We start from the raw sequence: 10,468 nt of genomic DNA on the forward strand, positions 1-10,468 counted from the left end.
CGTATTGGGGTTTGTGTAGGCATTGGGATTGTGGCTGATTAGGGGTGTGTCTAGCATAGGCTTGGCTGCCTGAGGCGGTTCTCAATCAGAGTCAGGTGATTCTCGTTGTCTCTGATTGGGAACCATATTTAGGTAGCCTGGGTTTTATTGTGTATTTTGTGGGTGATTGTTCCTGTCTCTGTGTAGTGCTCACCAGATAGGCTGTAATTAGGTTTTCATGTTTTGTTTGTTGTTTTTGTATTTATTTAGTTATTTCATGTATCGCTATTTTTTCATTAAAGAACATGAGTAACCACCACGCTGCATTTTGGTCCGACTCTCCTTCAACAGACGAACGCCGTTACATCCCAAAAATAACATTGTCACTGTGGTAGAATGTTTATTTTCATTGATGATTTTCTGCATTTGTCAAAAGTCCCATCATCACCACCTTATTTCAGATGTGTCATGTAAACTTCATTATTAACAAAATTATTCTTCCTGCAAAACCTGTAAAAAATATTTTAAAACAAACTATTATATTAATCTGACTATCCACAATAATCACATTATTGTGTGCATGTAACCGTATCAGAAGGCTGATACTGCACAATCCATTGGTAAGGCTGTACATACACGGAGTATATCAAACATTAGGAACACCTTCCTAATATTGAGTTGTACTCGCGTTTAGCCTCAAAACAGCCTCAATTCGTCAGGGCATGGACTCTACAATGTGTCAAAAGCGTTCCACAGGGATGCTGGCCCATGTTGACTCCAATGCTTCCCACAGTTCCCACAAGGCTTTCAACACTGTCCATCACCACATTCTTATCGGCAGACTCATTAGCCTTGGATTCTCAAATGACTGCCTCGCCTGGTTCACCAATTACTTCTCAGATAGAGTTCAGTGTGTCAAATAGGAGAGCCTGTTGTCCGGACCTCTGGCAGTCTCTATGGGGGTGCCACAGGGTTCAATTCTCGGGCCGACTCTCTTCTCTGTATATATCAATGATGTCGCTCTTGCTGCTGGTGATTCTCTGATCCACCTCTATGCAGATGACACCATTCTGTATACATCTGGCCCCTCTTTGGACACTATGTTAACAAACCTCCAAACGAGCTTCAACTCCATACAACACTCCTTCCGTAGCCTCCAACTGCTTTTAAATACTACTTAAACTAAGTGCATGCTCTTCAACCGATCACTGCCCGCACCCGCCCGCCAGACTAGCATCACTACTCTGGACGGTTCTGACCTAGAATATGTGGACAACTACAAATACCTAGGTGTCTGGTTAGACTGTAAACTCTCCTTCCAGACTCACATTAAGCATTTCCAATCCAAAATGAAATCTAGAATCGGCTTCCTATTTCGCAACAAAGCCCCCTTCACTCATGCTGCCAAACATACCCTCGTAAAACTGACCATCCTACCAATCCTCGACTTCGGCAATGTCATTTACAAAATAGCCTCCAACACTCTACTCAACAAACTGGATGCAGTCTATCACAGTGCCATCCGTTTTATCACCAAAGCACCATATAATACCCACCACTGCGACCTGTACGATATCATTGGCTGACCCTCACTACATATCTGTCACCAGACCCACTGGCTCCAGGTCATTAACACCTGCATTGCTTGCTGTTTGGGGTTTTAGGCTAGGTTTCTGTACAGCACTTTGAGATATCAGCTGATGTACGAAGGGCTATATAAATACATTTGATTTTTGATTTGATCTATAAATCTTTGCGAGGTAAAGCCCCACCTTATCTCAGCTCACTGGTCACCAGAGCAACACCCACCCATAGCACGCGCTCCAGCAGGTATATTTCACTGGTCATCCTCAAAGCCAACACTTCCTTTGGCCGCCTTTCCTTCCAGTTCTCTGCTACCAATGACTGGAACAAATTGCAAAAATCACTGAAGCTCGAGACTTATATCTCCCTCACTTACTTTAAGCATCAGCTGTATGAGCATCTTTCCGATCACTGCACCTGTACACAGCCCATTTGTAAATAGCACACCCAACTACCTCATCCCCATATTATTACTTACCCTCTTGCTATTTTGCACCCCAGTATCTCTACTTGCACATCATCATCTGCACATCAATCACTCCAGTATTAATGCTAAATTGTAATTATTTTCACCTCTGGGGCCTATTTATTGCCTACCTCCCTACTCTACTACATTTGCACACACTGTACATAGATTTTAATATTTTTATTTTATTTTGTGTTATTGACTGTACGCTTGTTTATTCCATGTGTAACTCTGTGTTGTATGTGTCACACTGCTTTGCTTTATCTTGGCCAGGTTGCAGTTGTTAATGAGAACGTGTTCTCAACTGGCCACCTGGTTAAATAAAGGAGAAAAAATTATAATAATACCAAAAAAAGCAGTTGTGTAAAGTTGGCTGGACGTCCTTTGGGTGGTGGACCATTCTTGATACACAGGGGAAACTGTTGAGTGTGAAAACCCCAGCAGTGTTGCAGTTCTTTGTCCAAACCGGTGCACTTGGCACCTACTGCCATACCTCGTTCAAAGGCACTAAAATATTTTGTCTTGCACATTCACCCTCTGAATGGCACACATACCCAATCCATGTCTCATTTGTCTCAAGTCTTACAAATCCTTCTTTAACCTTTTTCCTCCCCTTCGTCGACACTGATTGAAGTGGATTGAACAAGTGACATCAATAAGGGATCATAGCTTTCAACTGGATTCACCTACAGTGGGATTTAACTGTTGTAAAATGTATTAATTATTGTATTATATAACATATAGCAGTTTTATAACATTCCAACTTTGTTTGTCATTATCTAGTCCAAATATGGCACATTTCCACTTGTTGTATCCGTTTGGATCAGTTTCAATGTGCGACCTTTATTTTGAAGGTGAACCGCAAAGTCTACTATTGTTGCTAGCTCCACACATCTCTGGGCTGACGCTGGCTGCTTCAGGTTTTATAACACACAGGCTGAAGTTAAGCTGTTACAAAACTGTTGCTTTTGTAACACTGTAATTAACTAACATGCTTTTAGGTAATTGTTTGCTAATAATGTAGGTCTAGTAGATTTTAATTAGATGTTTAAATGTATTTTCAAATTATAAAAAATAATGAGTTTTGAAAAAGTTAGATTTCTGTAGGAGCCAAAAAGAAAATAGAAAAGGGCTTATTGTTAATACTAACAAACAACATGTAAGAAAGATAGACACATCATGGTCTTAGACATTTGATTTATTAGGCCTAACTACATGATACATGTACAAAAGATCAACAGGAGGCTTTGTTTTGAGGCTTTGTCATCCTATACGAATAAGCTCCAATCAAACGCCCAGTCAGTCATTACATACATACATACTGCTCCTTGTCTGGATCAGTACAATCTCTATAGCATGGGAATCTAACAGGTATCATTTTAATGTCATTTCATATAAAAGTGCAATACGATATGTACTGTATATTGGGTAGTTGACCTGACTTTTCGTGTCCATGATGGCAAACACAAATATTATTTAATTTAAATTGCCTAAAATTGTGATATAATACTAAAAGATTTGTTTTTAACTTGGATAATGAGTAGATTCATGCAGTGTATCATTTTGGATTCGTGCAATTTTGAACCAAACGTGACAATTGTTCAATGGTGTGACTGTCCCAGGTTAAGGTTGAGGAACTTTGACCTTTGAAATTAATGAAAAATTTCATTTAATTCCCTTCACCTACTTCATAGTAATTACACAGAAATGTATTTCAATAAATAATAGTCCCGAGTCTATTCATGATATTACCAAATAGTTATGATTAATGACATTTTGTCCCTAAAAGCACAGTTCTGTTATTAATCATTGATCCAGTATTTGGGCACCATTGCGCTGGGGAGGGATCTCCTGGAATGAGGAAGTACAGAAGACATGGCTGGATCACATGACCTGAATACACTGGAATCTTTATAGAAATATTTATCAAAATATTGCACTTCATTGCCATAAGAGGTCAGTATCTTAGTCCTTTGGTGTGATGCCTTTTGAATGTTTATACTGAGTGTAAAAAACATTAAGAACACCCACTCTTTTCATGACAGACTGACCAGGTGAATGCAGGTGAAAGCTATGATTGCTTATTGATGTCACTTCTTAAACCCACTTCTATCAGTGTAGATGATGGGGGGAGACAGGTTATGGAATCATTTGTAAGCTTTGAGACAATTGAGACATGGATTGGGTATTTGAGCCATTCAGAGGGTGAATGGGCAAGACAAAATAGTTAAGTGCCTTTGAACTGGGTATAGTAGTAGGTGCCAGGTGCACAGGTTTGTGTCAAGAACTGCAACCCTGCTGGGTTTTTCCACACTCAACAGTTTCCCCTGTGTATCAAGAATGGTCCACCACCCAAAGGACATCCAGCCAACTTGACACAACTGTAGGAAGCGTTGGAGTCAACATGGACCAGCATCCCTGTTGTATGAAAGACTATTGAGAGTAAATATTAGTTAATCATAGGGGACTGTAGCTCCACCCACCGTAGCTCCACCCACCGGTGATGTCGAGCAGAGCAGGCCAGGCCAGGCGATCTCTAACTGAGGAAATGGAAGTAACTGGAGAAAGTACACAAGCAAAGTAATAAGTTCCAGCCATCTCCTGTGATGACCTTTCTTAGTTAGCATTCTTTGTTTTAGCCAAGGTCAGTGTGCGTCCGTCAGAAATGTGAGTTCATATTTCTTACTCTTCATGTGTTGTGGACACACTTGTCTTTGTTATGCTACATAGTGTTTTTACAGCAAGCTAGCATCTGTAAGCTTGCTAACCCTGTTGTCATATCATCTCATTTCAGACATTTAGCATTTCAGTGTATTGTATAATGTCCACCAGTGTCTAGTCTTATATGAGCTGTGGTTGTATGGATGTTTACTGTATAGATTATGTGGGTTTTGTGTTAGCAATGAGCCTTGTGGATGTAGCTATATACATTCAAGTTCATGCAGTTGTGTGAGGATGATGGTGCTGCTGGATAGTCCTGTGTAGTTGCACTCCTCTGATCATTCATTAGTGAAGTCACAGCCATGTTGTTAGGTTGTATTGCCCTGTGCAGCATTAAACTACCTCAACTGGAATCCCAACAGTCTGTCATCTGTCACCTTCCTGAAGACAAACAATGTATACGAAATGCTTCAGTCTGGTTTTAGACCCCATCATAGCACTGAGACGGCACTTGTGAAGGTGGTAAATGACATTTTAATGGCATCGGACCGAGGCTCTGCATCTGTCCTCGTGCTCCTAGACCTTAGTGCTGCTTTTGATACCATCGATCACCACATTCTTTTGGAGAGATTGGAAACCCAAATTGGTCTACACGGACATGTTCTGGCCTGGTTTAGATCTTATCTGTCGGAAAGATATCAGTTTGTCTCTGTGAATGGTTTGTCCTCTGACAAATCAACTGTAAGTTTCGGTGTTCCTCAAGGTTCCGTTTTAGGACCACTATTGTTTTCACTATATATTTTACCTCTTGGGGATGTTATTCGAAAACATAATGTAAACTTTCACTGCTATGCGGATGACACACAGCTGTACATTTCAATGAAACATGGTGAAGCCCCAAAATTGCCCTCGCTAGAAGCATGTGTTTCAGACATAAGGAAGTGGATGGCTGCAAACTTTCTACTATTAAACTCGGACAAAACAGAGATGCTTGTTCTAGGTCCCAAGAAACAAAGAGATCTTCTGTTGAATCTGACAATTAATCTTAATGGTTGTACAGTCGTCTCAAATAAAACTGTGAAGGACCTCGGCGTTACTCTGGACCCTGATCTCTTTTTGAAGAACATATCAAGACCATTTCGAGGACAGCTTTTTTCCATCTACGTAACATTGCAAAAATCAGAAACGTTCTGTCCAAAAATGATGCAGAAAAATTAATCCATGCTTTTGTCACTTCTAGGTTAGACTACTGCAATGCTCTATTTTCCGGCTACCCGGATAAAGCACTAAATAAACTTCAGTTAGTGCTAAATACGGCTGCTAGAATCCTGACTAGAACCAAAAAATTTGATCATATTACTCCAGTGCTAGCCTCTCTACACTGGCTTCCTGTCAAAGCAAGGGCTGATTTCAAGGTTTTACTGCTAACCTACAAAGCATTACATGGGCTTGCTCCTACCTATCTCTCTGATTTGGTCCTGCCGTACATACCTACACGTACGCTACGGTCACAAGACGCAGGCCTCCTAATTGTCCCTAGAATTTCTAAGCAAACAGCTGGAGGCAGGGCTTTCTCCTATAGAGCTCCATTTTTATGGAACGGTCTGCCTACCCATGTCAGAGACGCAAACTCGGTCTCAACCTTTAAGTCTTTACTGAAGACTCATCTCTTCAGTGGGTCATATGATTGAGTGTAGTCTGGCCCAGGAGTGGGAAGGTGAACGGAAAGGCTCTGGAGCAACGAACCGCCCTTGCTGTCTCTGCCTGGCCGGTTCCCCTCTTTCCACTGGGATTCTCTGCCTCTAACCCTATTACAGGGGCTAAGTCACTGGCTTACTGGGGTTCTCTCATGCCGTCCCTGGAGGGGGTGCGTCACCTGAGTGGGTTGATTCACTGTTGTGGTCATCCTGTCTGGGTTGGCGCCCCCCCCCTTGGGTTGTGCCGTGGCGGAGATCTTTGTGGGCTATACTCAGCCTTGTCTCAGGATGGTAAGTTGGTGGTTGAAGATATCCCTCTAGTGGTGTGGGGGCTGTGCTTTGGCAAAGTGGGTGGGGTTATATCCTTCCTGTTTGGCCCTGTCCGGGGGTGTCCTCGGATGGGGCCACAGTGTCTCCTGACCCCTCCTGTCTCAGCCTCCAGTATTTATGCTGCAGTAGTTTATGTGTTGGGGGGCTGGGGTCAGTTTGTTATATCTGGAGTACTTCTCCTGTCCTATTCGGTGTCCTGTGTGAATCTAAGTGTGCGTTCTCTAATTCTCTCCTTCTCTCTTTCTTTCTCTCTCTCTGAGGACCTGAGCCCTAGGACCATGCCCCAGGACTACCTGACATGATGACTCCTTGCTGTCCCCAGTCCACCTGGCCATGCTGCTGTTCCAGTTTCAACTGACCTGAGCCCTAGGACCATGCCCCAGGACTACCTGACATGATGACTCCTTGCTGTCCCCAGTCCACCTGGCCATGCTGCTGCTCCAGTTTCAACTTCCACCTGACTGTGCTGCTGCTCCAGTTTCAACTGTTCTGCCTTATTATTATTCGACCATGCTGGTCATTTATGAACATTTGAACATCTTGGCCATGTTCTGTTATAATCTCCACCCGGCACAGCCAGAAGAGGACTGGCCACCCCACATAGCCTGGTTCCTCTCTAGGTTTCTTCCTAGGTTTTGGCCTTTCTAGGGAGTTTTTCCTAGCCACCGTGCTTCTACACCTGCATTGCTTGCTGTTTGGGGTTTTAGGCTGGGTTTCTGTACAGCACTTTGAGATATCAGCTGATGTACGAAGGGCTATATAAATACATTTGATTTGATTTGATCTGTGCTCTTACAAGCACCTGGGAGAGAACACATAGTGCTAAGAATAAACAGCCCAACAGGTCCTCCACTACAGAAACTGAGAAGCATTGTAGTCAACATGGGCCTGAGAGAAGCATTGTAGTCAACATGGGCCTGTGGGAAGCATTGTAGTCAACATGGGCCTGTGGGAAGCATTGTAGTCAACATGGGCCTGAGAGAAGCATTGTAGTCAACATGGGCCTGTGAGAAGCATTGTAGTCAACATGGGCCTGTGGGAAGCATTGTAGTCAACATGGGCCTGTGGGAAGCATTGTAGTCAACATGGGCCTGAGAGAAGCATTGTAGTCAACATGGGCCTGTGGGAAGCATTGTAGTCAACATGGGCCTGAGAGAAGCATTGTAGTCAACATGGGCCTGTGGGAAGCATTGTAGTCAACATGGGCCTGTGAGAAGCATTGTAGTCAACATGGGCCTGACGAATTGAGGCTGAGGGCAAAAGGGGGCGGGTGCAACTCAATATTAAGAAGGTGTCCTTAATAATACTACATTGACCATTTAAGTATAAAAAACAATGAAAACATGTTGTGGTGGAATCATATGAAAGCCTTACTGTTAACAAAAAGACTGTGGTAAAATCCTTTTTTTATTTGACCTTTATTTAACAAGGTAGGCCAGATCACCTATATTTAACCAGGTAGGCCAAATCACCTTTATTTAACCAGGTAGGCCAGATCACCTTTATTTAACCAGGTAGGCCAGATCACCTATATTTAACCAGGTAGGCCAGATCACCTTTATTTAACCAGGTGGCCAGCACAGAACAAGTTCTCATTTACAACTGCGACCTGGCCAAGATAAAGCAAAGCAGCGCGACAAAAAACAACAGTTACACATGGAATAAACAAACATACAGTCAATAACACAGTAGAAACATCTATATACAGTGTGTGCAAATGGAGTAAGGAGGCAATAAATAGGACATAGTTGAACGAATTGCAAAAATCACTGAAGTTGGAGATTTATATCTTCCTCACTAACTTTAAACATCAGCTATCTGAGGAGCCCGCCGATCGCTGCAGCTGTACATAGTCCATCTTTAAATAGCCCATCCAATCTACCTACCTCATCCTCATATGGTTTTTATTGACTTTTTTTGCTCTTTTGCACACCAGACCCATAGCGGGGCGATTTCGATGGAATACGTTGTCTTGCTTAAATGGTCCTCTGGAATAACGTATTGGTTTCTCAGTAAGTACCTTTTTTAACAATGTACAGGGGTACTGGAGTGAAGGAGGTAGATATGTATAGGGCTAAGGTGACTATATACAGGGCCAGTACCTTATTAACAATGTACAGGGATACTGGAGTGATGGAGGTAGATATGTATAGGGCTAAGGTGACTATATACAGGGTCAGTACCATATTAACAATGTACAGGGATACTGGAGTGATGGAGGTAGATATGTATAGTGGTAAGGTGACTAGGCATCAGGATATATGATAAACAGAGTAGCAGCAGTGTATATGATGATTATATATGAATGTATGTAGAGTCAGTATAAATGTGTGGCAGGTAGCCTAGTGGTTAGAGCTTTGGGCCAGTAACCTAAAGGTTGCTGGATCGAATCCCCATGGTGAAAATCTCTCTTTCTGAACAAGGCAGTTAACCCACTGTTCTGTAGGCCATCAATGTAAATGAGAATTTGTTCTTAACTGACTTGCCTAGTTTGATAAAGGTTAAATTAAAACATTCAGAGTCCTGTGGGTGTGCATAGAGACAGTGTAAGTAAAACAAGGATCAACTCAGTCTGTGTTGCCATTATGTTAGCTTAGACTGCTTCTCCCGAGTGGTCTAAGCCACTGCATCTCAGTGCTAAAGGTGTCACTACAGACCCTGGTTTGATTCCAGGCTGTATCACAACTGGCCGTGATTGAGAGTCCCGTAGGGCGGCGCACAATTGGACGGGGTAGATTGTCATTCTAAATAAGAACTGGTTGACTTTCCTAGTTAGGATAAGCTATTTAGCAGTCTTATGTCTTGGGGACAGAAGCAGTTCAGGAGCCTGTTTTTGTCAGACTTGATGCTGTGGCTTGAGTCTAACAATTTTCTGGGCATTCACAACGTGAAAAACAGTTGTACTGCACTAGTGCTAAAACATCGATATTCCCCAAGTTTAGCATGCATGTCTTTGCAGGGGGGACTCTTATTTTGAGAAGAAAAAATTAACCAATCATGCTGACAGCATAATATCCTGCTGCTAGCAGAACGGTAAGAGTCCCCTCAGAGCACTGCTTCTGATGTCTGCAAGAACGTGAGCATCAAAAAATGATGACACTTTGAGGACTGGCTCCACGAACTGCCCCCCGGTGGATACATGTCAGAGTAGAGACACGAGACAAACGTTTGAATTAAAGTTGAGATGTTTTTGTTTTGACCTTTATTTAACTAGGCAAGTCAGTTAAGAACAAATTCTTATTTACAATTACGGCCTACCGGGGCAGAACGGCAGTTCGGGGTTTCGATCCGGCAACTTTTCTGTTACTGGTCCAACGCTCTAACCACCTGCCGCCACTTATTTATTTGATATGCTAGAAATGATTGGACATACGCATTTACATTTGGGACTGACGCTGTTTATTACGTTTACTGAGCACTCCAGTCCTTCCCAAAAGTATAATGCAAACGGTACCAGACCCATCTATTTCGTCCCTCCATATTTTCCGTAGCTTATCGTAAACAAGGAAATATGCCAAAGTTCAGGGTCGTCACTAGTTACCACAACCACAAAGTCCTAAACCCCCCCTATTTTTAAAATGAATTTTAACTTCATACCTAAATTTAACCACACTGCTAACCTTATGCCTAATCATAACATCAAATTAAGACCAAAAAGCACGTTTTTATTTTCATAAAGTTTTACGTTATAGCCCATTTTTACTTTGTGGCTGTAATAACTAGTGGAAACCAAAGTTCAATGGCTGGAGAC

Source organism: Oncorhynchus tshawytscha, linkage group LG16 (assembly GCF_018296145.1).
Source record: "Oncorhynchus tshawytscha isolate Ot180627B linkage group LG16, Otsh_v2.0, whole genome shotgun sequence".
Taxonomy (NCBI): domain Eukaryota; kingdom Metazoa; phylum Chordata; class Actinopteri; order Salmoniformes; family Salmonidae; genus Oncorhynchus; species Oncorhynchus tshawytscha.